The sequence below is a fragment of the Rhipicephalus microplus genome, chromosome 4, assembly GCF_043290135.1.
Source record: "Rhipicephalus microplus isolate Deutch F79 chromosome 4, USDA_Rmic, whole genome shotgun sequence".
Lineage (NCBI taxonomy): Eukaryota > Metazoa > Arthropoda > Arachnida > Ixodida > Ixodidae > Rhipicephalus > Rhipicephalus microplus.
Genome location: NC_134703.1, coordinates 189,478,971 through 189,498,422, shown reverse-complemented (window position 1 = coordinate 189,498,422; position 19,452 = coordinate 189,478,971). Strand labels below are relative to the sequence as shown.

Here is a 19,452-nt window from a genome sequence, read left to right as displayed (position 1 = left end):
GACGCCGAAACCCGGAATCGAACCAGGGACCTTTAGATCTTCAGTCTAACGCTCTCCCAACTGAGCTATTTCGGCAGACGGGAGAAGAGTGAAAGCGGGATTCAACAGTTCTTGCGTTTCGGTAAAACCGCTTTATTTTAGCTGTCGCACATTATTACATGTCTTTCACGCTGTTCCGGTTCTTTTGCAACGCCTACTGCCGCGATGCATTCTGAATCAACATTTTTTTATCAAGCATGTGTGCTCACCTGCGTAACCGTTCCACTCGTTAGAATTATTGCAAAATACTTGCATACCGACAGATTTAACAAAAATGTACTTGGACGCCGAAACCCGGGATCGAACCAGGGACCTTTGGATTTTAAGTCTAACGCTCTCCCAACTGAGCTATTTCGGCAGACGGGAAAAGAGTGAAAGCGGGATTCAACAGTTCTTGCGTTTCGGTAAAACCGCTTTATTTTAGCTGTCGCACATTATTACATGTCTTTCACGCTGTTCCGGTTCTTTTGCAACGCCTACTGCCGCGATGCATTCTGAATCAACATTTTTTTATCAAGCATGTGTGCTCACCTGCGTAACCGTTTCACTCGTTAGAATTATTGCAAAATACTTGCATACCGACAGATTTAACAAAAATGTGCTTTGGATGCCGAAACCCGGGATCGAACCAGGGATCTTTGAATCTTCAGTCTAACGCTCTCCCAACTGAGCTATTTCGGCAGACGTGAGAAGAGTGATAGAGGGACTTACCAGTTTTGCGTTTCGGTAAAACCGCTTTATTTTAGCTGTTGCACATTATTACAAGTCTTTACGCTGTTCCGGCTCTTTCGCAACGCCTATTGCCGCGATACAATCTGAATCATCATTTTTTATCAAGCATGTGTGTTCACCTGCGTGACCGTTTCACTCGTTAGAATTATTGCGAAATTCTTGTATACCGACAGATTTAACAAAAAAGTGCTTTGGACGCCGAAACCCGGGATCGAACCAGGGACCTTTAGATCTTCAGTCTAACGCTCTCCCAACTGAGCTATTTCGGCAGACGGGAAAAGAGTGAAAGAGGGACTTACCAGTTTTGCGTTTCGGTAAAACCGCTTTATTTTAGCTGTTGCACATTATTACATGTCTTTACGCTGTTCCGGTTCTTTCGCAACGCCTACTGCCGCGATACAATCTGAATCATCATTTTTTATCAAGCATGTGTGTTCACCTGCGTAACCGTTTCACTCGTTAGAATTATTGCGAAATTCTTGTATACCGACAGATTTAACAAAAAAGTGCTTTGGACGCCGAAACGCGGAATCGAGCCAAGGACCTTCGGATCTTCAGTCTAACGCTCTCCCAACTGAGCTATTTCGGCAGACGGGAGAAGAGTGAAAACGGGATTCAACCGTTCTTGCGTTTCGGTAAAACCGCTTCATTTTAGCTATTGCACTTTATTACATGTCTTTCACGCTGTTCCGGTTCTTTTGCAACGCCTACTGCCGCGATGCATTCTGAATCAGCATTTTTTTATCAAGCATGTGTGTTCACCTGCGTAACCGTTTCACTCGTTAGAATTATTGCGAAATTCTTGTATACCGACAGATTTAACAAAAAAGTGCTTTGGACGCCGAAACGCGGGATCGAGCCAAGGACCTTCGGATCTTCAGTCTAATGCTCTCCCAACTGAGCTATTTCGGCAGACAGGAGAAGAGTGAAAACGGGATTCAACAGTTCTTGCGTTTCGGTAAAACCGCTTTATTTTGGCTATTGCACATTATTACATGTCTTTCACGCTGTTCTGGTTCTTTTACAACGCTTACTGCCGCGATACAATCTCAATCAGCATTTTTTATCAAGCATGTGTTTTCACCTGCGTAACCATTTCAATCGTTAGAACTATTGCAAAATACTTGTATACCGACAGATTCAACAAAAAAAGTGCTTTCGACGCCGAAACCCGGGATCGAGCCAAGGACCTACGGATCTTCAGTCTAACGCTCTCCCAACTGAGCTATTTTGGCAGACGGGAGAAGAGTGAAAGTGGGATTCAACAGTTCTTGCGTTTCGGTAAAACCGCTTTATTTTAGCTGTTGCACATTATTACATGTCTTTCACCCTGTTCCGGTTCTTTTGCAACGCCTACTGCCGCGAAGCATTCTGAATCAGCATTTTTTTATCAAGCATGTGTGCTCACCTGCGTAACCGTTTCCCTCGTTAGAATAATTGCAAAATACTTGCATACCGACAGATTTAACAAAAATGTGCTTTGGACGCCGAAACCCGGGATCGAACCAGGGACCTCTGGATCTTCAGTCTAACGCTCTCCCAACTGAGCTATTTTGGCAGACGGGAGAAGAGTGAAAGTGGGATTCAACAGTTCTTGCGTTTCGGTAAAACCGCTTTATTTTAGCTGTTGCACATTATTACATGTCTTTCACCCTGTTCCGGTTCTTTTGCAACGCCTACTGCCGCGATGCATTCTGAATCAACATTTTTTATCAAGCATGTGCGTTCACCTGCGTAACCGTTTCACTCGTTAGAATAATTGCAAAATACTTGCATACCGACAGATTTAACAAAAAAGTGCTTTGGACGCCGAAACCCGGGATCAAACCAGGGACCTCTAGATCTTCAGTCTAACGCTCTCCCAACTGACCTATTTCGGCGGACGGGAGAGGAGTGAACGAGGGACTTACCAGTTTGGCGTTTCGGTAAAACCGCTTTATTTTAGCTGTTGCACATTATTACATGTCTTTACGCTGTTCCGGTTCTTTCGCAATGCCTACTGCCGCGATACAATCTGAATCAGCATTTTTTATCAAGCATGTGTGTTCACCTGCGTAACCGTTTCACTCGTTAGAATTATTGCAAAATTCTTGTATACCGACAGATTTAACAAAAAAGTGCTTTGGACGCCGAAACGCGGGATCGAGCCAAGGACCTTCGGATCTTCAGTCTAATGCTCTCCCAACTGAGCTATTTCATCAGACGGGAGAAGAGTGAAAGCGGCATTCAACAGTTCTTGCGTTTCGGTAAAACCGCTTTATTTTAGCTGTTGCGCATTATTACATGTCTTTCACGCTGTTCCGGTTCTTTTGCAACGCCTACTGCCGCGATACAATCTTAATCAGCATTTTTTATCAAGCATGTGTGTTCACCTGCGTAATCGTTTCACTCGTTAGAATTATTGCAAAATACTTGCATACCGACAGATTTAACAAAAATGTGCTTTGGACGCGGAAACCGGGATCGAACCAGGGACCTTTAGATCTTCAGTCTAACGCTCTCCCAACTGAGCTATTTCGGCAGACGGGAGAAGAGTGAAAGCGGGATTCAACAGTTCTTGCGTTTCGGTAAAACCGCTTTATTTTAGCTGTTGCACATTATTACAAGTCTTTCACGCTGTTCCTGTTCTTTTGCAACGCCTACTGCCGCGATGCATTCTGAATCAGCATTTTTTTATCAAGCATGTGTGTTCACCTGCGTAATCGTTTCACTCGTTAGAATTATTGCAAAATACTTGCATACCGACAGATTTAACAAAAATATGCTTTGGACGCCGAAACCCGGAATCGAACCAGGGACCTTTAGATCTTCAGTCTAACGCTCTCCCAACTGAGCTATTTCGGCAAACGGGAGAAGAGTGAAAGCGGGATTCAACAGTTCTTGCGTTTCGGTAAAACCGCTTTATTTTAGCTGTCGCACATTATTACATGTCTTTCACGCTGTTCCGGTTCTTTTGCAACGCCTACTGCCGCGATGCATTCTGAATCAACATTTTTTTATCAAGCATGTGTGCTCACCTGCGTAACCGTTTCACTCGTTAGAATTATTGCAAAATACTTGGATACCGACAGATTTAACAAAAATGTACTTGGACGCCGAAACCCGGGATCGAACCAGGGACCTTTGGATTTTAAGTCTAACGCTCTCCCAACTGAGCTATTTCGGCAGACGGGAGAAGAGTGAAAGCGGGATTCAACAGTTCTTGCGTTTCGGTAAAACCGCTTTATTTTAGCTGTTGCACATTATTACAAGTCTTTACGCTGTTCCGGCTCTTTCGCAACGCCTACTGCCGCGATACAATCTGAATCATCATTTTTTATCAAGCATGTGTGTTCACCTGCGTAACCGTTTCACTCGTTAGAATTATTGCAAAATACTTGCATACCGACAGATTTAACAAAAATGTGCTTTGGATGCCGAAACCCGGGATCGAACCAGGGACCTTTAGATCTTCAGTCTAACGCTCTCCCAACTGAGCTATTTCGGCAGACGGGAAAAGAGTGAAAGAGGGACTTACCAGTTTTGCGTTTCGGTAAAACCGCTTTATTTTAGCTGTTGCACATTATTACATGTCTTTACGCTGTTCCGGTTCTTTCGCAACGCCTACTGCCGCGATACAATCTGAATCATCATTTTTTATCAAGCATGTGTGTTCACCTGCGTAATCGTTTCACTCGTTAGAATTATTGCGAAATTCTTGTATACCGACAGATTTAACAAAAAAGTGCTTTGGACGCCGAAACGCGGAATCGAGCCAAGGACCTTCGGATCTTCAGTCTAACGCTCTCCCAACTGAGCTATTTCGGCAGACGGGAGAAGAGTGAAAACGGGATTCAACCGTTCTTGCGTTTCGGTAAAACCGCTTCATTTTAGCTATTGCACTTTATTACATGTCTTTCACGCTGTTCCGGTTCTTTTGCAACGCCTACTGCCGCGATGCATTCTGAATCAGCATTTTTTTATCAAGCATGTGTGTTCACCTGCGTAACCGTTTCACTCGTTAGAATTATTGCGAAATTCTTGTATACCGACAGATTTAACAAAAAAGTGCTTTGGACGCCGAAACGCGGGATCGAGCCAAGGACCTTCGGATCTTCAGTCTAATGCTCTCCCAACTGAGCTATTTCGGCAGACAGGAGAAGAGTGAAAACGGGATTCAACAGTTCTTGCGTTTCGGTAAAACCGCTTTATTTTGGCTATTGCACATTATTACATGTCTTTCACGCTGTTCTGGTTCTTTTACAACGCTTACTGCCGCGATACAATCTCAATCAGCATTTTTTATCAAGCATGTGTGTTCACCTGCGTAACCATTTCAATCGTTAGAACTATTGCAAAATACTTGTATACCGACAGATTCAACAAAAAAAGTGCTTTCGACGCCGAAACCCGGGATCGAGCCAAGGACCTACGGATCTTCAGTCTAACGCTCTCCCAACTGAGCTATTTTGGCAGACGGGAGAAGAGTGAAAGTGGGATTCAACAGTTCTTGCGTTTCGGTAAAACCGCTTTATTTTAGCTGTTGCACATTATTACATGTCTTTCACCCTGTTCCGGTTCTTTTGCAACGCCTACTGCCGCGAAGCATTCTGAATCAGCATTTTTTTATCAAGCATGTGTGCTCACCTGCGTAACCGTTTCCCTCGTTAGAATAATTGCAAAATACTTGCATACCGACAGATTTAACAAAAATGTGCTTTGGACGCCGAAACCCGGGATCGAACCAGGGACCTCTGGATCTTCAGTCTAATGCTCTCCCAACTGAGCTATTTCGGCAGACGGGAGAAGAGTGAAAGAGGGACTTACCAGTTTTGCGTTTCGGTAAACCCGCTTTATTTTAGCTGTTGCACATTATTACAAGTCTTTACGCTGTTCCGGATCTTTCGCAACGCCTACTGCCGCGATGCATTCTGAATCAGCATTTTTTATCAAGCATGTGTGTTCACCTGCGTAACCGTTTCACTCGTTAGAATTATTGCGAAATTTTTGTATACCGACAGATTTAACAAAAATGTGCTTTGGACGCCGAAACCCGGGATCGAACCAGGGACCTCTGGATCTTAAGTCTAACGCTCTCCCAACTGAGCTATTTCGGCAGACGGGAGAAGAGTGAAAGAGGGACTTACCAGTTTTGCGTTTCGGTAAAACCGCTTTATTTTAGCTGTTGCACATTATTACAAGTCTTTACGCTGTTCCGGTTCTTTCGCAACGCCTACTGCCGCGATGCATTCTGAATCAGAAATTTTTTATCAAGCATGTGTGCTCACCTGCGTAACCCTTTCCCTCGTTAGAATTATTGCGAAATACTTGCATACCGACAGATTTAACAAAAAATGTACTTTGGACGCCGAAACCCGGGATCGAACCAGGGACCTTTGGATCTTCAGTCTAACGCTCTCCCAACTGAGCTATTTTGGCAGACGGGAGAAGAGTGAAAGTGGGATTCAACAGTTCTTGCGTTTCGGTAAAACCGCTTTATTTTAGCTGTTGCACATTATTATATGTCTTTCACCCTGTTCCGGTTCTTTTGCAACGCCTACTGCCGCGATGCATTCTGATTCAGCATTTTATTATCAAGCATGTGTGTTCACCTGCGTAATCGTTTCACTCGTTAGAGTTATTGCAAAATACTTGTATACCGACAGATTTAACAAAAAAGTGCTATGGACGCCGAAACCCGGGATCGAACCAGGGACCTTTAGATCTTCAGTCTAACGCTCTCCCAACTGAGCTATTTCGGCAGACGGGAGAAGAGTGGAAGTGGGATTCAACAGTTCTTGCGTTTCGGTAAAACCGCTTTATTTTAGCTGTTGCACATTATTACATGTCTTTCACGCTGTTCCGGTTCTTTCGCAACGCCTACTGCCGCGATACAATCTGAATCAGCATTTCTTATCAAGCATGTGTGTTCACCTGCCTAATCGTTTCACTCGTTAGAATTATTGCGAAATTCTTGTATACCGACAGATTTAACAAAAATGTGTTTCGGACGCCGAAACCCGGGATCGAACCAGGGACCTTCAGAATTTCAGTCTGACGCTCTCCCAACTGAGCTATTTCGGCAGACGGGAAAAGAGTGAAAGAGGGACTTACCAGTTGTTGCGTTTCGGTAAAACCGCTTTATTTTAGCTGTTGCACATTATTACATGTCTTTCACCCTGTTCCGGTTCTTTCGCAACGCCTACTGCCGCGATACAATCTGAATCAGCATTTTTATCAAGCATGTGCGTTCACCTGCGTAACCGTTTCACTCGTTAGAATTCTTGCTAAATTCTTGTATACCGACAGATTTAACAAAAATGTGTTTCGGACGCCGAAACCCGGGATCGAACCAGGGACCTTCAGAATTTCAGTCTGACGCTCTCCCAACTGAGCTATTTCGGCAGACGGGAAAAGAGTGAAAGAGGGACTTACCAGTTGTTGCGTTTCGGTAAAACCGCTTTATTTTAGCTGTTGCACATTATTACATGTCTTTCACCCTGTTCCGGTTCTTTCGCAACGCCTACTGCCGCGATGCATTCTGAATCAGCATTTTTTATCAAGCATGTGCGTTCACCTGCGTAACCGTTTCACTCGTTAGAATTCTTGCTAAATTCTTGTATACCGACAGATTTAACAAAAATGTGTTTCGGACGCCGAAACCCGGGATCGAACCAGGGACCTTCGGATCTTCAGTCTAATGCTCTCCCAACTGAGCTATTTCGGGAGACGGGAGAAGAGTGAAAGCGGCATTCAACAGTTCTTGCGTTTCGGTAAAACCGCTTTATTTTAGCTGTTGCACATTATTACATGTCTTTACGCTGTTCCGGTTCTTTCGCAATGCCTACTGCCGCGATACAATCTGAATCAGCATTTTTTATCAAGCATGTGTGTTCACCTGCGTAACCGTTTCACTCGTTAGAATTATTGCAAAATTCTTGTATACCGACAGATTTAACAAAAAAGTGCTTTGGACGCCGAAACGCGGGATCGAGCCAAGGACCTTCGGATCTTCAGTCTAATGCTCTCCCAACTGAGCTATTTCATCAGACGGGAGAAGAGTGAAAGCGGCATTCAACAGTTCTTGCGTTTCGGTAAAACCGCTTTATTTTAGCTGTTGCGCATTATTACATGTCTTTCACGCTGTTCCGGTTCTTTTGCAACGCCTACTGCCGCGATACAATCTTAATCAGCATTTTTTATCAAGCATGTGTGTTCACCTGCGTAATCGTTTCACTCGTTAGAATTATTGCAAAATACTTGCATACCGACAGATTTAACAAAAATGTGCTTTGGACGCGGAAACCGGGATCGAACCAGGGACCTTTAGATCTTCAGTCTAACGCTCTCCCAACTGAGCTATTTCGGCAGACGGGAGAAGAGTGAAAGCGGGATTCAACAGTTCTTGCGTTTCGGTAAAACCGCTTTATTTTAGCTGTTGCACATTATTACAAGTCTTTCACGCTGTTCCTGTTCTTTTGCAACGCCTACTGCCGCGATGCATTCTGAATCAGCATTTTTTTATCAAGCATGTGTGTTCACCTGCGTAATCGTTTCACTCGTTAGAATTATTGCAAAATACTTGCATACCGACAGATTTAACAAAAATATGCTTTGGACGCCGAAACCCGGAATCGAACCAGGGACCTTTAGATCTTCAGTCTAACGCTCTCCCAACTGAGCTATTTCGGCAAACGGGAGAAGAGTGAAAGCGGGATTCAACAGTTCTTGCGTTTCGGTAAAACCGCTTTATTTTAGCTGTCGCACATTATTACATGTCTTTCACGCTGTTCCGGTTCTTTTGCAACGCCTACTGCCGCGATGCATTCTGAATCAACATTTTTTTATCAAGCATGTGTGCTCACCTGCGTAACCGTTTCACTCGTTAGAATTATTGCAAAATACTTGGATACCGACAGATTTAACAAAAATGTACTTGGACGCCGAAACCCGGGATCGAACCAGGGACCTTTGGATTTTAAGTCTAACGCTCTCCCAACTGAGCTATTTCGGCAGACGGGAGAAGAGTGAAAGCGGGATTCAACAGTTCTTGCGTTTCGGTAAAACCGCTTTATTTTAGCTGTCGCACATTATTACATGTCTTTCACGCTGTTCCGGTTCTTTTGCAACGCCTACTGCCGCGATGCATTCTGAATCAACATTTTTTTATCAAGCATGTGTGCTCACCTGCGTAACCGTTTCACTCGTTAGAATTATTGCAAAATACTTGCATACCGACAGATTTAACAAAAATGTGCTTTGGATGCCGAAACCCGGGATCGAACCAGGGATCTTTGAATCTTCAGTCTAACGCTCTCCCAACTGAGCTATTTCGGCAGACGGGAGAAGAGTGATAGAGGGACTTACCAGTTTTGCGTTTCGGTAAAACCGCTTTATTTTAGCTGTTGCACATTATTACAAGTCTTTACGCTGTTCCGGCTCTTTCGCAACGCCTACTGCCGCGATACAATCTGAATCATCATTTTTTATCAAGCATGTGTGTTCACCTGCGTAACCGTTTCACTCGTTAGAATTATTGCAAAATACTTGCATACCGACAGATTTAACAAAAATGTGCTTTGGATGCCGAAACCCGGGATCGAACCAGGGACCTTTAGATCTTCAGTCTAACGCTCTCCCAACTGAGCTATTTCGGCAGACGGGAAAAGAGTGAAAGAGGGACTTACCAGTTTTGCGTTTCGGTAAAACCGCTTTATTTTAGCTGTTGCACATTATTACATGTCTTTACGCTGTTCCGGTTCTTTCGCAACGCCTACTGCCGCGATACAATCTGAATCATCATTTTTTATCAAGCATGTGTGTTCACCTGCGTAACCGTTTCACTCGTTAGAATTATTGCGAAATTCTTGTATACCGACAGATTTAACAAAAAAGTGCTTTGGACGCCGAAACGCGGAATCGAGCCAAGGACCTTCGGATCTTCAGTCTAACGCTCTCCCAACTGAGCTATTTCGGCAGACGGGAGAAGAGTGAAAACGGGATTCAACCGTTCTTGCGTTTCGGTAAAACCGCTTCATTTTAGCTATTGCACTTTATTACATGTCTTTCACGCTGTTCCGGTTCTTTTGCAACGCCTACTGCCGCGATGCATTCTGAATCAGCATTTTTTTATCAAGCATGTGTGTTCACCTGCGTAACCGTTTCACTCGTTAGAATTATTGCGAAATTCTTGTATACCGACAGATTTAACAAAAAAGTGCTTTGGACGCCGAAACGCGGGATCGAGCCAAGGACCTTCGGATCTTCAGTCTAATGCTCTCCCAACTGAGCTATTTCGGCAGACAGGAGAAGAGTGAAAACGGGATTCAACAGTTCTTGCGTTTCGGTAAAACCGCTTTATTTTGGCTATTGCACATTATTACATGTCTTTCACGCTGTTCTGGTTCTTTTACAACGCTTACTGCCGCGATACAATCTCAATCAGCATTTTTTATCAAGCATGTGTGTTCACCTGCGTAACCATTTCAATCGTTAGAACTATTGCAAAATACTTGTATACCGACAGATTCAACAAAAAAAGTGCTTTCGACGCCGAAACCCGGGATCGAGCCAAGGACCTACGGATCTTCAGTCTAACGCTCTCCCAACTGAGCTATTTTGGCAGACGGGAGAAGAGTGAAAGTGGGATTCAACAGTTCTTGCGTTTCGGTAAAACCGCTTTATTTTAGCTGTTGCACATTATTACATGTCTTTCACCCTGTTCCGGTTCTTTTGCAACGCCTACTGCCGCGAAGCATTCTGAATCAGCATTTTTTTATCAAGCATGTGTGCTCACCTGCGTAACCGTTTCCCTCGTTAGAATAATTGCAAAATACTTGCATACCGACAGATTTAACAAAAATGTGCTTTGGACGCCGAAACCCGGGATCGAACCAGGGACCTCTGGATCTTCAGTCTAATGCTCTCCCAACTGAGCTATTTCGGCAGACGGGAGAAGAGTGAAAGAGGGACTTACCAGTTTTGCGTTTCGGTAAACCCGCTTTATTTTAGCTGTTGCACATTATTACAAGTCTTTACGCTGTTCCGGATCTTTCGCAACGCCTACTGCCGCGATGCATTCTGAATCAGCATTTTTTATCAAGCATGTGTGTTCACCTGCGTAACCGTTTCACTCGTTAGAATTATTGCGAAATTTTTGTATACCGACAGATTTAACAAAAATGTGCTTTGGACGCCGAAACCCGGGATCGAACCAGAGACCTCTGGATCTTAAGTCTAACGCTCTCCCAACTGAGCTATTTCGGCAGACGGGAGAAGAGTGAAAGAGGGACTTACCAGTTTTGCGTTTCGGTAAAACCGCTTTATTTTAGCTGTTGCACATTATTACAAGTCTTTACGCTGTTCCGGTTCTTTCGCAACGCCTACTGCCGCGATACAATCTGAATCAGCATTTTTATCAAGCATGTGCGTTCACCTGCGTAACCGTTTCACTCGTTAGAATTATTGCGAAATTTTTGTATACCGACAGATTTAACAAAAATGTGCTTTGGACGCCGAAACCCGGGATCGAACCAGGGACCTCTGGATCTTAAGTCTAACGCTCTCCCAACTGAGCTATTTCGGCAGACGGGAGAAGAGTGAAAGAGGGACTTACCAGTTTTGCGTTTCGGTAAAACCGCTTTATTTTAGCTGTTGCACATTATTACAAGTCTTTACGCTGTTCCGGTTCTTTCGCAACGCCTACTGCCGCGATACAATCTGAATCAGCATTTTTATCAAGCATGTGTGTTCACCTGCGTAACCGTTTCACTCGTTAGAATTATTGCGAAATTTTTGTATACCGACAGATTTAACAAAAATGTGCTTTGGACGCCGAAACCCGGGATCGAACCAGGGACCTCTGGATCTTAAGTCTAACGCTCTCCCAACTGAGCTATTTCGGCAGACGGGAGAAGAGTGAAAGAGGGACTTACCAGTTTTGCGTTTCGGTAAAACCGCTTTATTTTAGCTGTTGCACATTATTACAAGTCTTTACGCTGTTCCGGTTCTTTCGCAACGCCTACTGCCGCGATACAATCTGAATCAGCATTTTTATCAAGCATGTGTGTTCACCTGCGTAACCGTTTCACTCGTTAGAATTATTGCGAAATTTTTGTATACCGACAGATTTAACAAAAATGTGCTTTGGACGCCGAAACCCGGGATCGAACCAGGGACCTCTGGATCTTAAGTCTAACGCTCTCCCAACTGAGCTATTTCGGCAGACGGGAGAAGAGTGAAAGAGGGACTTACCAGTTTTGCGTTTCGGTAAAACCGCTTTATTTTAGCTGTTGCACATTATTACATGTCTTTCACCCTGTTCCGGTTCTTTCGCAACGCCTACTGCCGCGATACAATCTGAATCAGCATTTTTATCAAGCATGTGCGTTCACCTGCGTAACCGTTTCACTCGTTAGAATTCTTGCTAAATTCTTGTATACCGACAGATTTAACAAAAATGTGTTTCGGACGCCGAAACCCGGGATCGAACCAGGGACCTTCAGAATTTCAGTCTGACGCTCTCCCAACTGAGCTATTTCGGCAGACGGGAAAAGAGTGAAAGAGGGACTTACCAGTTGTTGCGTTTCGGTAAAACCGCTTTATTTTAGCTGTTGCACATTATTACATGTCTTTCACCCTGTTCCGGTTCTTTCGCAACGCCTACTGCCGCGATGCATTCTGAATCAGCATTTTTTATCAAGCATGTGCGTTCACCTGCGTAACCGTTTCACTCGTTAGAATTCTTGCTAAATTCTTGTATACCGACAGATTTAACAAAAATGTGTTTCGGACGCCGAAACCCGGGATCGAACCAGGGACCTTCGGATCTTCAGTCTAATGCTCTCCCAACTGAGCTATTTCGGGAGACGGGAGAAGAGTGAAAGCGGCATTCAACAGTTCTTGCGTTTCGGTAAAACCGCTTTATTTTAGCTGTTGCACATTATTACATGTCTTTCACGCTGTTCCGGCTCTTTCGCAACGCCTACTGCCGCGATACAATCTGAATCAGCATTTCTTATCAAGCATGTGTGTTCACCTGCCTAATCGTTTCACTCGTTAGAATTATTGCGAAATTCTTGTATACCGACAGATTTAACAAAAATGTGTTTCGGACGCCGAAACCCGGGATCGAAACAGGGACCTTCAGAATTTCAGTCTGACGCTCTCCCAACTGAGCTATTTCGGCAGACGGGAAAAGAGTGAAAGAGGGACTTACCAGTTGTTGCGTTTCGGTAAAACCGCTTTATTTTAGCTGTTGCACATTATTACATGTCTTTCACCCTGTTCCGGTTCTTTCGCAACGCCTACTGCCGCGATACAATCTGAATCAGCATTTTTATCAAGCATGTGCGTTCACCTGCGTAACCGTTTCACTCGTTAGAATTCTTGCTAAATTCTTGTATACCGACAGATTTAACAAAAATGTGTTTCGGACGCCGAAACCCGGGATCGAACCAGGGACCTTCAGAATTTCAGTCTGACGCTCTCCCAACTGAGCTATTTCGGCAGACGGGAAAAGAGTGAAAGAGGGACTTACCAGTTGTTGCGTTTCGGTAAAACCGCTTTATTTTAGCTGTTGCACATTATTACATGTCTTTCACCCTGTTCCGGTTCTTTCGCAACGCCTACTGCCGCGATGCATTCTGAATCAGCATTTTTTATCAAGCATGTGCGTTCACCTGCGTAACCGTTTCACTCGTTAGAATTCTTGCTAAATTCTTGTATACCGACAGATTTAACAAAAATGTGTTTCGGACGCCGAAACCCGGGATCGAACCAGGGACCTTCGGATCTTCAGTCTAATGCTCTCCCAACTGAGCTATTTCGGGAGACGGGAGAAGAGTGAAAGCGGCATTCAACAGTTCTTGCGTTTCGGTAAAACCGCTTTATTTTAGCTGTTGCACATTATTACATGTCTTTCACGCTGTTCCGGCTCTTTCGCAACGCCTACTGCCGCGATACAATCTGAATCAGCATTTCTTATCAAGCATGTGTGTTCACCTGCCTAATCGTTTCACTCGTTAGAATTATTGCGAAATTCTTGTATACCGACAGATTTAACAAAAATGTGTTTCGGACGCCGAAACCCGGGATCGAAACAGGGACCTTCAGAATTTCAGTCTGACGCTCTCCCAACTGAGCTATTTCGGCAGACGGGAAAAGAGTGAAAGAGGGACTTACCAGTTGTTGCGTTTCGGTAAAACCGCTTTATTTTAGCTGTTGCACATTATTACATGTCTTTCACCCTGTTCCGGTTCTTTCGCAACGCCTACTGCCGCGATACAATCTGAATCAGCATTTTTATCAAGCATGTGCGTTCACCTGCGTAACCGTTTCACTCGTTAGAATTCTTGCTAAATTCTTGTATACCGACAGATTTAACAAAAATGTGTTTCGGACGCCGAAACCCGGGATCGAACCAGGGACCTTCGGATCTTCAGTCTAATGCTCTCCCAACTGAGCTATTTCGGCAGACGGGAGAAGAGTGAAAGCGGCATTCAACAGTTCTTGCGTTTCGGTAAAACCGCTTTATTTTAGCTGTTGCACATTATTACATGTCTTTCACGCTGTTCCGGTTCTTTCGCAACGCCTACTGCCGCGATACAATCTGAATCAGCATTTTTTATCAAGCATGTGTGTTCACCTGCGTAACCGTTTCACTCGTTAGAATTATTGCGAAATTCTTGTATACCGACAGATTTAACAAAAAAGTGCTTTGGACGCCGAAACGCGGGATCGAGCCAAGGACCTTCGGATCTTCAGTCTAATGCTCTCCCAACTGAGCTATTTCGGCAGACAGGAGAAGAGTGAAAACGGGATTCAACAGTTCTTGCGTTTCGGTAAAACCGCTTTATTTTGGCTATTGCACATTATTACATGTCTTTCACCCTGTTCCGGTTCTTTCGCAACGCCTACTGCCGCGATACAATCTGAATCAGCATTTTTTATCAAGCATGTGCGTTCACCTGCGTAACCGTTTCACTCGTTAGAATTCTTGCTAAATTCTTGTATACCGACAGATTTAACAAAAAAGTGCTTTGGACGCCGAAACGCGGGATCGAGCCAAGGACCTTCGGATCTTCAGTCTAATGCTCTCCCAACTGAGCTATTTCGGCAGACAGGAGAAGAGTGAAAACGGGATTCAACAGTTCTTGCGTTTCGGTAAAACCGCTTTATTTTAGTTGTTGCACATTATTACATGTCTTTCACCCTGTTCCGGTTGTTTCGCAACGCCTACTGCCGCGATACAATCTGAATCAGCATTTTTTATCAAGCATGTGCGTTCACCTGCGTAACCGTTTCACTCGTTAGAATTCTTGCTAAATTCTTGTATACCGACAGATTTAACAAAAAAGTGCTTTGGACGCCGAAACGCGGGATCGAGCCAAGGACCTTCGGATCTTCAGTCTAATGCTCTCCCAACTGAGCTATTTCGGCAGACAGGAGAAGAGTGAAAACGGGATTCAACAGTTCTTGCGTTTCGGTAAAACCGCTTTATTTTAGTTGTTGCACATTATTACATGTCTTTCACCCTGTTCCGGTTGTTTCGCAACGCCTACTGCCGCGATACAATCTGAATCAGCATTTTTTATCAAGCATGTGTGTTCACCTGCGTAACCGTTTCACTCGTTAGAATTATTGCGAAATTCTTGTATACCGACAGATTTAACAAAAAAGTGCTTTGGACGCCGAAACGCGGGATCGAGCCAAGGACCTTCGGATCTTCATTCTAATGCTCTCCCAACTGAGCTATTTCGGCAGACGGGAGAAGAGTGAAAGCGGCATTCAACAGTTCTTGCGTTTCGGTAAAACCGCTTTATTTTAGCTGTTGCACATTATTACATGTCTTTCACGCTGTTCCGGTTCTTTCGCAACGCCTACTGCCGCGATACAATCTGAATCAGCATTTTTTATCAAGCATGTGCGTTCACCTGCGTAACCGTTTCACTCGTTAGAATTCTTGCTAAATTCTTGTATACCGACAGATTTAACAAAAAAGTGCTTTGGACGCCGAAACGCGGGATCGAGCCAAGGACCTTCGGATCTTCAGTCTAATGCTCTCCCAACTGAGCTATTTCGGCAGACAGGAGAAGAGTGAAAACGGGATTCAACAGTTCTTGCGTTTCGGTAAAACCGCTTTATTTTAGTTGTTGCACATTATTACATGTCTTTCACCCTGTCCCGGTTCTTTCGCAACGCCTACTGCCGCGATACAATCTGAATCAGCATTTTTTATCAAGCATGTGCGTTCACCTGCGTAACCGTTTCACTCGTTAGAATTCTTGCTAAATTCTTGTATACCGACAGATTTAACAAAAAAGTGCTTTGGACGCCGAAACGCGGGATCGAGCCAAGGAGCTTCGGATCTTCAGTCTAATGCTCTCCCAACTGAGCTATTTCGGCAGACGGGAGAAGAGTGAAAGCGGCATTCAACAGTTCTTGCGTTTCGGTAAAACCGCTTTATTTTAGCTGTTGCACATTATTACATGTCTTTCACGCTGTACCGGTTCTTTCGCAACGCCTACTGCCGCGATACAATCTGAATCAGCATTTTTTATCAAGCATGTGTGTTCACCTGCGTAACCGTTTCACTCGTTAGAATTATTGCGAAATTCTTGTATACCGACAGATTTAACAAAAAAGTGCTTTGGACGCCGAAACGCGGGATCGAGCCAAGGACCTTCGGATCTTCAGTCTAATGCTCTCCCAACTGAGCTATTTCGGCAGACAGGAGAAGAGTGAAAACTGGATTCAACAGTTCTTGCGTTTCGGTAAAACCGCTTTATTTTAGCTGTTGCACATTATTACATGTCTTTCACCCTGTTCCGGTTCTTTTGCAACGCCTACTGCCGCGATGCAATCTCAATCAGCATTTTTTTGTCAAGCATGTGTGCTCACCTGCGTAACCGTTTCCCTCGTTAGAATTATTGCAAAATACTTGCATACCGACAGATTTAACAAAAAGTGTACTTTGGACGCCGAAACCCGGGATCGAACCAGGGACCTTTGGATCTTCAGTCTAACGCTCTCCCAACTGAGCTATTTCGGCAGACGGGAGAAGAGTGAAAGAGGGACTTACCAGTTTTGCGTTTCGGTAAAACCGCTTTATTTTAGCTGTTGCACATTATTACAAGTCTTTATGCTGTTCCGGATCTTTCGCAACGCCTACTGCCGCGATGCATTCTGAATCAGCATTTTTTATCAAGCATGTGTGTTCACCTGCGTAACCGTTTCACTCGTTAGAATTGTTGCGAAATTCTTGTATACCGACAGATTTAACAAAAAAGTGCTTTGGACGCCGAAACCTGGGATCGAACCAGGGACCTTTAGATCTTCAGTCTAACGCTCTCCCAGCTGAGCTATTTCGGCAGATGGGGAAAGAGTGAAAGAGGGACTTACCAGTTTTGCGTTTCGGTAAAACCGCTTTATTTTAGCTGTTGCACATTATTACAAGTCTTTACGCTGTTCCGGTTCTTTCGCAACGCCTACTGCCGCGATGCATTCTGAATCACCATTTTTTATCAAGCATGTGTGTTCACCTGCGTAGTCGTTTCACTCGTTAGATCTATTGCAAAATACTTGCATACCGACAGATTTAACAAAAATGTGCTTGTGACGCCGAAACCCGGGATTGAACCAGGGACCTTTAGATCTTCAGTCTAACGCTCTCCCAACTGAGCTATTTCGGCAGACGGGAAAAGAGTGAAAGAGGGACTTACCAGTTTTGCGTTTCGGTAAAACCGCTTTATTTTAGCTGTTGCACATTATTACAAGTCTTTACGCTGTTCCGGTACTTTTGCAACGCCTACTGCCACGATGCATTCTGAATCAGCATTTTTTTATCAAGCATGTGTGTTCACCTGCTTAACCGTTTCACTCGTTAGAATTATTGCGAAATTCTTGTATACCGACAGATTTAACAAAAAAGTGCTTTGGACGCCGAAACGCGGGATCGAGCCAAGGACCATCGGATCTTCAGTCTAACGCTCTCCCAACTGAGCTATTTCGGCAGACGGCAGAAGAGTGAAAGCGGCATTCAACAGTTCTTGCGTTTCAGTAAAACCGCTTTATTTTAGCTGTTGCACATTATTACATGTCTTTACGCTGTTCCGGTTCTTTCGCAACGCCTACTGCCGCGATACAATCTGAATCAACATTTTTTTACCAAGCATGTGTGTTCACCTGCGTAACCATTTCACTCGTTAGAATTATTGCAAAATACTTGTATACCGACAGATTTAACAAAAAAAGTGCTTTGGACGCCGAAACCCGGGATCGAGCCAAGGACCTATGGATCTTCAGTCTAACGCTCTCCCAACTGAGCTATTTCGGCAGACGGTAGAAGAGTGAAAGCGGGACTCAACAGTTCTTGCGTTTCGGTAAAACCGCTTTATTTTGGCTGTTGCACAATATTGCAAGTCTTTCACGCTGTTCCGGTTCTTTCGCAACGCCTACTGCCGCGATGCTTTCTGAATCAGCATTTTTTATCAACCACGTGTGTTCACCTGCGTAACCGTTTCACTCGTTAGAATTATTGCGAAATTCTTGTATACCGACAGATTTAACAAAAAAGTGCTTTGGACGCCGAAACGCGGGATCGAGCCAAGGACCTTCGGATCTTCAGTCTAATGCTCTCCCAACTGAGCTATTTCGGCAGACGGGAGAAGAGTGAAAGTGGGATTCAACAGTTCTTGCGTTTCGGTAAAACCGCTTTATTTTAGCTGTTGCACATTATTACATGTCTTTCACCCTGTTCCGGTTCTTTTGCAACGCCTACTGCCGCGATGCATTCTGAATCAGCATTTTTTTATCAAGCATGTGTGCTCACCTGCGTAACCGTTTCCCTCGTTAGAATAATTGCAAAATACTTGCATACCGACAGATTTAACAAAAATGTGCTTTGGACGCCGAAACCCGGGATCGAACCAGGGACCTCTGGATCTTCAGTCTAACGCTCTCCCAACTGAGCTATTTCGGCAGACGGGAGAAGAGTGAAAGAGGGACTTACCAGTTTTGCGTTTCGGTAAAACCGCTTTATTTTAGCTGTTGCACATTATTACAAGTCTTTACGCTGTTCCGGTTCTTTCGCAACGCCTCCTGCCGCGATGCATTCTGAATCAGAAATTTTTTATCAAGCATGTGTGCTCAGCTGCGTAACCCTTTCCCTCGTTAGAATTATTGCGAAATACTTGCATACCGACAGATTTAACAAAAAATGTACTTTGGACGCCGAAACCCGGGATCGAACCAGGGACCTTTGGATCTTCAGTCTAACGCTCTCCCAACTGAGCTATTTTGGCAGACGGGAGAAGAGTGAAAGTGGGATTCAACAGTTCTTGCGTTTCGGTAAAACCGCTTTATTTTAGCTGTTGCACATTATTACATGTCTTTCACCCTGTTCCGGTTCTTTTGCAACGCCTACTGCCGCGATGCATTCTGATTCAGCATTTTATTATCAAGCATGTGTGTTCACCTGCGTAATCGTTTCACTCGTTAGAGTTATTGCGAAATTCTTGTATACCGACAGATTTAACAAAAATGTGTTTCGGACGCCGAAACCCGGGATCGAACCAGGGACCTTCAGAATTTCAGTCTGACGCTCTCCCAACTGAGCTATTTCGGCAGACGGGAAAAGAGTGAAAGAGGGACTTACCAGTTGTTGCGTTTCGGTAAAACCGCTTTATTTTAGCTGTTGCACAT

The 19,452-nt window shown here is 44.2% G+C and overlaps 54 non-coding genes across 54 annotated transcripts; all 54 read right to left on the bottom strand.

The window, feature by feature from the left end:
- Positions 1 to 2: 2 nt before the first annotated feature.
- Positions 3 to 75, bottom strand: TRNAF-GAA (transfer RNA phenylalanine (anticodon GAA)). Its single transcript has one exon. It is a non-coding gene; the product is annotated as a tRNA-Phe (tRNA).
- Positions 76 to 324: 249 nt separating this feature from the next.
- On the bottom strand, positions 325 to 397 carry TRNAL-UAA (transfer RNA leucine (anticodon UAA)). Its single transcript has one exon. It is a non-coding gene; the product is annotated as a tRNA-Leu (tRNA).
- A 250-nt stretch (positions 398 to 647) lies between these two features.
- TRNAF-GAA (transfer RNA phenylalanine (anticodon GAA)) lies at positions 648 to 720 on the bottom strand. The gene has a single exon. It is a non-coding gene; the product is annotated as a tRNA-Phe (tRNA).
- A 247-nt stretch (positions 721 to 967) lies between these two features.
- On the bottom strand, positions 968 to 1,040 carry TRNAF-GAA (transfer RNA phenylalanine (anticodon GAA)). The gene has a single exon. It is a non-coding gene; the product is annotated as a tRNA-Phe (tRNA).
- Positions 1,041 to 1,287: 247 nt separating this feature from the next.
- Positions 1,288 to 1,360, bottom strand: TRNAF-GAA (transfer RNA phenylalanine (anticodon GAA)). The gene has a single exon. It is a non-coding gene; the product is annotated as a tRNA-Phe (tRNA).
- A 250-nt stretch (positions 1,361 to 1,610) lies between these two features.
- TRNAF-GAA (transfer RNA phenylalanine (anticodon GAA)) lies at positions 1,611 to 1,683 on the bottom strand. Its single transcript has one exon. It is a non-coding gene; the product is annotated as a tRNA-Phe (tRNA).
- Positions 1,684 to 2,256: 573 nt separating this feature from the next.
- On the bottom strand, positions 2,257 to 2,329 carry TRNAF-GAA (transfer RNA phenylalanine (anticodon GAA)). Its single transcript has one exon. It is a non-coding gene; the product is annotated as a tRNA-Phe (tRNA).
- Positions 2,330 to 2,578: 249 nt separating this feature from the next.
- On the bottom strand, positions 2,579 to 2,651 carry TRNAF-GAA (transfer RNA phenylalanine (anticodon GAA)). The gene has a single exon. It is a non-coding gene; the product is annotated as a tRNA-Phe (tRNA).
- A 560-nt stretch (positions 2,652 to 3,211) lies between these two features.
- On the bottom strand, positions 3,212 to 3,292 carry TRNAF-GAA (transfer RNA phenylalanine (anticodon GAA)). The gene has a single exon. It is a non-coding gene; the product is annotated as a tRNA-Phe (tRNA).
- Positions 3,293 to 3,542: 250 nt separating this feature from the next.
- Positions 3,543 to 3,615, bottom strand: TRNAF-GAA (transfer RNA phenylalanine (anticodon GAA)). Its single transcript has one exon. It is a non-coding gene; the product is annotated as a tRNA-Phe (tRNA).
- Positions 3,616 to 3,864: 249 nt separating this feature from the next.
- On the bottom strand, positions 3,865 to 3,937 carry TRNAL-UAA (transfer RNA leucine (anticodon UAA)). The gene has a single exon. It is a non-coding gene; the product is annotated as a tRNA-Leu (tRNA).
- A 248-nt stretch (positions 3,938 to 4,185) lies between these two features.
- Positions 4,186 to 4,258, bottom strand: TRNAF-GAA (transfer RNA phenylalanine (anticodon GAA)). Its single transcript has one exon. It is a non-coding gene; the product is annotated as a tRNA-Phe (tRNA).
- A 247-nt stretch (positions 4,259 to 4,505) lies between these two features.
- On the bottom strand, positions 4,506 to 4,578 carry TRNAF-GAA (transfer RNA phenylalanine (anticodon GAA)). The gene has a single exon. It is a non-coding gene; the product is annotated as a tRNA-Phe (tRNA).
- Positions 4,579 to 4,828: 250 nt separating this feature from the next.
- TRNAF-GAA (transfer RNA phenylalanine (anticodon GAA)) lies at positions 4,829 to 4,901 on the bottom strand. The gene has a single exon. It is a non-coding gene; the product is annotated as a tRNA-Phe (tRNA).
- A 573-nt stretch (positions 4,902 to 5,474) lies between these two features.
- TRNAF-GAA (transfer RNA phenylalanine (anticodon GAA)) lies at positions 5,475 to 5,547 on the bottom strand. The gene has a single exon. It is a non-coding gene; the product is annotated as a tRNA-Phe (tRNA).
- Positions 5,548 to 5,794: 247 nt separating this feature from the next.
- TRNAL-UAA (transfer RNA leucine (anticodon UAA)) lies at positions 5,795 to 5,867 on the bottom strand. The gene has a single exon. It is a non-coding gene; the product is annotated as a tRNA-Leu (tRNA).
- Positions 5,868 to 6,116: 249 nt separating this feature from the next.
- On the bottom strand, positions 6,117 to 6,189 carry TRNAF-GAA (transfer RNA phenylalanine (anticodon GAA)). Its single transcript has one exon. It is a non-coding gene; the product is annotated as a tRNA-Phe (tRNA).
- A 250-nt stretch (positions 6,190 to 6,439) lies between these two features.
- On the bottom strand, positions 6,440 to 6,512 carry TRNAF-GAA (transfer RNA phenylalanine (anticodon GAA)). Its single transcript has one exon. It is a non-coding gene; the product is annotated as a tRNA-Phe (tRNA).
- Positions 6,513 to 6,761: 249 nt separating this feature from the next.
- Positions 6,762 to 6,834, bottom strand: TRNAF-GAA (transfer RNA phenylalanine (anticodon GAA)). Its single transcript has one exon. It is a non-coding gene; the product is annotated as a tRNA-Phe (tRNA).
- A 248-nt stretch (positions 6,835 to 7,082) lies between these two features.
- On the bottom strand, positions 7,083 to 7,155 carry TRNAF-GAA (transfer RNA phenylalanine (anticodon GAA)). Its single transcript has one exon. It is a non-coding gene; the product is annotated as a tRNA-Phe (tRNA).
- A 249-nt stretch (positions 7,156 to 7,404) lies between these two features.
- On the bottom strand, positions 7,405 to 7,477 carry TRNAF-GAA (transfer RNA phenylalanine (anticodon GAA)). Its single transcript has one exon. It is a non-coding gene; the product is annotated as a tRNA-Phe (tRNA).
- A 561-nt stretch (positions 7,478 to 8,038) lies between these two features.
- Positions 8,039 to 8,119, bottom strand: TRNAF-GAA (transfer RNA phenylalanine (anticodon GAA)). The gene has a single exon. It is a non-coding gene; the product is annotated as a tRNA-Phe (tRNA).
- Positions 8,120 to 8,369: 250 nt separating this feature from the next.
- TRNAF-GAA (transfer RNA phenylalanine (anticodon GAA)) lies at positions 8,370 to 8,442 on the bottom strand. The gene has a single exon. It is a non-coding gene; the product is annotated as a tRNA-Phe (tRNA).
- Positions 8,443 to 8,691: 249 nt separating this feature from the next.
- On the bottom strand, positions 8,692 to 8,764 carry TRNAL-UAA (transfer RNA leucine (anticodon UAA)). Its single transcript has one exon. It is a non-coding gene; the product is annotated as a tRNA-Leu (tRNA).
- A 250-nt stretch (positions 8,765 to 9,014) lies between these two features.
- TRNAF-GAA (transfer RNA phenylalanine (anticodon GAA)) lies at positions 9,015 to 9,087 on the bottom strand. The gene has a single exon. It is a non-coding gene; the product is annotated as a tRNA-Phe (tRNA).
- Positions 9,088 to 9,334: 247 nt separating this feature from the next.
- Positions 9,335 to 9,407, bottom strand: TRNAF-GAA (transfer RNA phenylalanine (anticodon GAA)). Its single transcript has one exon. It is a non-coding gene; the product is annotated as a tRNA-Phe (tRNA).
- A 247-nt stretch (positions 9,408 to 9,654) lies between these two features.
- On the bottom strand, positions 9,655 to 9,727 carry TRNAF-GAA (transfer RNA phenylalanine (anticodon GAA)). The gene has a single exon. It is a non-coding gene; the product is annotated as a tRNA-Phe (tRNA).
- Positions 9,728 to 9,977: 250 nt separating this feature from the next.
- TRNAF-GAA (transfer RNA phenylalanine (anticodon GAA)) lies at positions 9,978 to 10,050 on the bottom strand. Its single transcript has one exon. It is a non-coding gene; the product is annotated as a tRNA-Phe (tRNA).
- Positions 10,051 to 10,623: 573 nt separating this feature from the next.
- TRNAF-GAA (transfer RNA phenylalanine (anticodon GAA)) lies at positions 10,624 to 10,696 on the bottom strand. Its single transcript has one exon. It is a non-coding gene; the product is annotated as a tRNA-Phe (tRNA).
- A 247-nt stretch (positions 10,697 to 10,943) lies between these two features.
- TRNAL-UAA (transfer RNA leucine (anticodon UAA)) lies at positions 10,944 to 11,016 on the bottom strand. Its single transcript has one exon. It is a non-coding gene; the product is annotated as a tRNA-Leu (tRNA).
- A 246-nt stretch (positions 11,017 to 11,262) lies between these two features.
- Positions 11,263 to 11,335, bottom strand: TRNAL-UAA (transfer RNA leucine (anticodon UAA)). Its single transcript has one exon. It is a non-coding gene; the product is annotated as a tRNA-Leu (tRNA).
- A 246-nt stretch (positions 11,336 to 11,581) lies between these two features.
- Positions 11,582 to 11,654, bottom strand: TRNAL-UAA (transfer RNA leucine (anticodon UAA)). The gene has a single exon. It is a non-coding gene; the product is annotated as a tRNA-Leu (tRNA).
- A 246-nt stretch (positions 11,655 to 11,900) lies between these two features.
- On the bottom strand, positions 11,901 to 11,973 carry TRNAL-UAA (transfer RNA leucine (anticodon UAA)). Its single transcript has one exon. It is a non-coding gene; the product is annotated as a tRNA-Leu (tRNA).
- Positions 11,974 to 12,220: 247 nt separating this feature from the next.
- On the bottom strand, positions 12,221 to 12,293 carry TRNAF-GAA (transfer RNA phenylalanine (anticodon GAA)). Its single transcript has one exon. It is a non-coding gene; the product is annotated as a tRNA-Phe (tRNA).
- Positions 12,294 to 12,542: 249 nt separating this feature from the next.
- TRNAF-GAA (transfer RNA phenylalanine (anticodon GAA)) lies at positions 12,543 to 12,615 on the bottom strand. Its single transcript has one exon. It is a non-coding gene; the product is annotated as a tRNA-Phe (tRNA).
- Positions 12,616 to 12,864: 249 nt separating this feature from the next.
- Positions 12,865 to 12,937, bottom strand: TRNAF-GAA (transfer RNA phenylalanine (anticodon GAA)). The gene has a single exon. It is a non-coding gene; the product is annotated as a tRNA-Phe (tRNA).
- A 248-nt stretch (positions 12,938 to 13,185) lies between these two features.
- Positions 13,186 to 13,258, bottom strand: TRNAF-GAA (transfer RNA phenylalanine (anticodon GAA)). Its single transcript has one exon. It is a non-coding gene; the product is annotated as a tRNA-Phe (tRNA).
- Positions 13,259 to 13,507: 249 nt separating this feature from the next.
- On the bottom strand, positions 13,508 to 13,580 carry TRNAF-GAA (transfer RNA phenylalanine (anticodon GAA)). The gene has a single exon. It is a non-coding gene; the product is annotated as a tRNA-Phe (tRNA).
- A 249-nt stretch (positions 13,581 to 13,829) lies between these two features.
- On the bottom strand, positions 13,830 to 13,902 carry TRNAF-GAA (transfer RNA phenylalanine (anticodon GAA)). Its single transcript has one exon. It is a non-coding gene; the product is annotated as a tRNA-Phe (tRNA).
- Positions 13,903 to 14,150: 248 nt separating this feature from the next.
- TRNAF-GAA (transfer RNA phenylalanine (anticodon GAA)) lies at positions 14,151 to 14,223 on the bottom strand. The gene has a single exon. It is a non-coding gene; the product is annotated as a tRNA-Phe (tRNA).
- Positions 14,224 to 14,472: 249 nt separating this feature from the next.
- Positions 14,473 to 14,545, bottom strand: TRNAF-GAA (transfer RNA phenylalanine (anticodon GAA)). The gene has a single exon. It is a non-coding gene; the product is annotated as a tRNA-Phe (tRNA).
- A 249-nt stretch (positions 14,546 to 14,794) lies between these two features.
- Positions 14,795 to 14,867, bottom strand: TRNAF-GAA (transfer RNA phenylalanine (anticodon GAA)). Its single transcript has one exon. It is a non-coding gene; the product is annotated as a tRNA-Phe (tRNA).
- Positions 14,868 to 15,116: 249 nt separating this feature from the next.
- Positions 15,117 to 15,189, bottom strand: TRNAF-GAA (transfer RNA phenylalanine (anticodon GAA)). Its single transcript has one exon. It is a non-coding gene; the product is annotated as a tRNA-Phe (tRNA).
- Positions 15,190 to 15,760: 571 nt separating this feature from the next.
- Positions 15,761 to 15,833, bottom strand: TRNAF-GAA (transfer RNA phenylalanine (anticodon GAA)). Its single transcript has one exon. It is a non-coding gene; the product is annotated as a tRNA-Phe (tRNA).
- Positions 15,834 to 16,404: 571 nt separating this feature from the next.
- On the bottom strand, positions 16,405 to 16,477 carry TRNAF-GAA (transfer RNA phenylalanine (anticodon GAA)). The gene has a single exon. It is a non-coding gene; the product is annotated as a tRNA-Phe (tRNA).
- A 251-nt stretch (positions 16,478 to 16,728) lies between these two features.
- TRNAF-GAA (transfer RNA phenylalanine (anticodon GAA)) lies at positions 16,729 to 16,801 on the bottom strand. The gene has a single exon. It is a non-coding gene; the product is annotated as a tRNA-Phe (tRNA).
- A 247-nt stretch (positions 16,802 to 17,048) lies between these two features.
- Positions 17,049 to 17,121, bottom strand: TRNAF-GAA (transfer RNA phenylalanine (anticodon GAA)). The gene has a single exon. It is a non-coding gene; the product is annotated as a tRNA-Phe (tRNA).
- Positions 17,122 to 17,368: 247 nt separating this feature from the next.
- On the bottom strand, positions 17,369 to 17,441 carry TRNAF-GAA (transfer RNA phenylalanine (anticodon GAA)). The gene has a single exon. It is a non-coding gene; the product is annotated as a tRNA-Phe (tRNA).
- A 248-nt stretch (positions 17,442 to 17,689) lies between these two features.
- TRNAF-GAA (transfer RNA phenylalanine (anticodon GAA)) lies at positions 17,690 to 17,762 on the bottom strand. The gene has a single exon. It is a non-coding gene; the product is annotated as a tRNA-Phe (tRNA).
- Positions 17,763 to 18,012: 250 nt separating this feature from the next.
- Positions 18,013 to 18,085, bottom strand: TRNAF-GAA (transfer RNA phenylalanine (anticodon GAA)). Its single transcript has one exon. It is a non-coding gene; the product is annotated as a tRNA-Phe (tRNA).
- A 249-nt stretch (positions 18,086 to 18,334) lies between these two features.
- On the bottom strand, positions 18,335 to 18,407 carry TRNAF-GAA (transfer RNA phenylalanine (anticodon GAA)). Its single transcript has one exon. It is a non-coding gene; the product is annotated as a tRNA-Phe (tRNA).
- A 250-nt stretch (positions 18,408 to 18,657) lies between these two features.
- TRNAF-GAA (transfer RNA phenylalanine (anticodon GAA)) lies at positions 18,658 to 18,730 on the bottom strand. The gene has a single exon. It is a non-coding gene; the product is annotated as a tRNA-Phe (tRNA).
- Positions 18,731 to 18,979: 249 nt separating this feature from the next.
- Positions 18,980 to 19,052, bottom strand: TRNAF-GAA (transfer RNA phenylalanine (anticodon GAA)). The gene has a single exon. It is a non-coding gene; the product is annotated as a tRNA-Phe (tRNA).
- A 250-nt stretch (positions 19,053 to 19,302) lies between these two features.
- On the bottom strand, positions 19,303 to 19,375 carry TRNAF-GAA (transfer RNA phenylalanine (anticodon GAA)). Its single transcript has one exon. It is a non-coding gene; the product is annotated as a tRNA-Phe (tRNA).
- Positions 19,376 to 19,452: the final 77 nt, after the last annotated feature.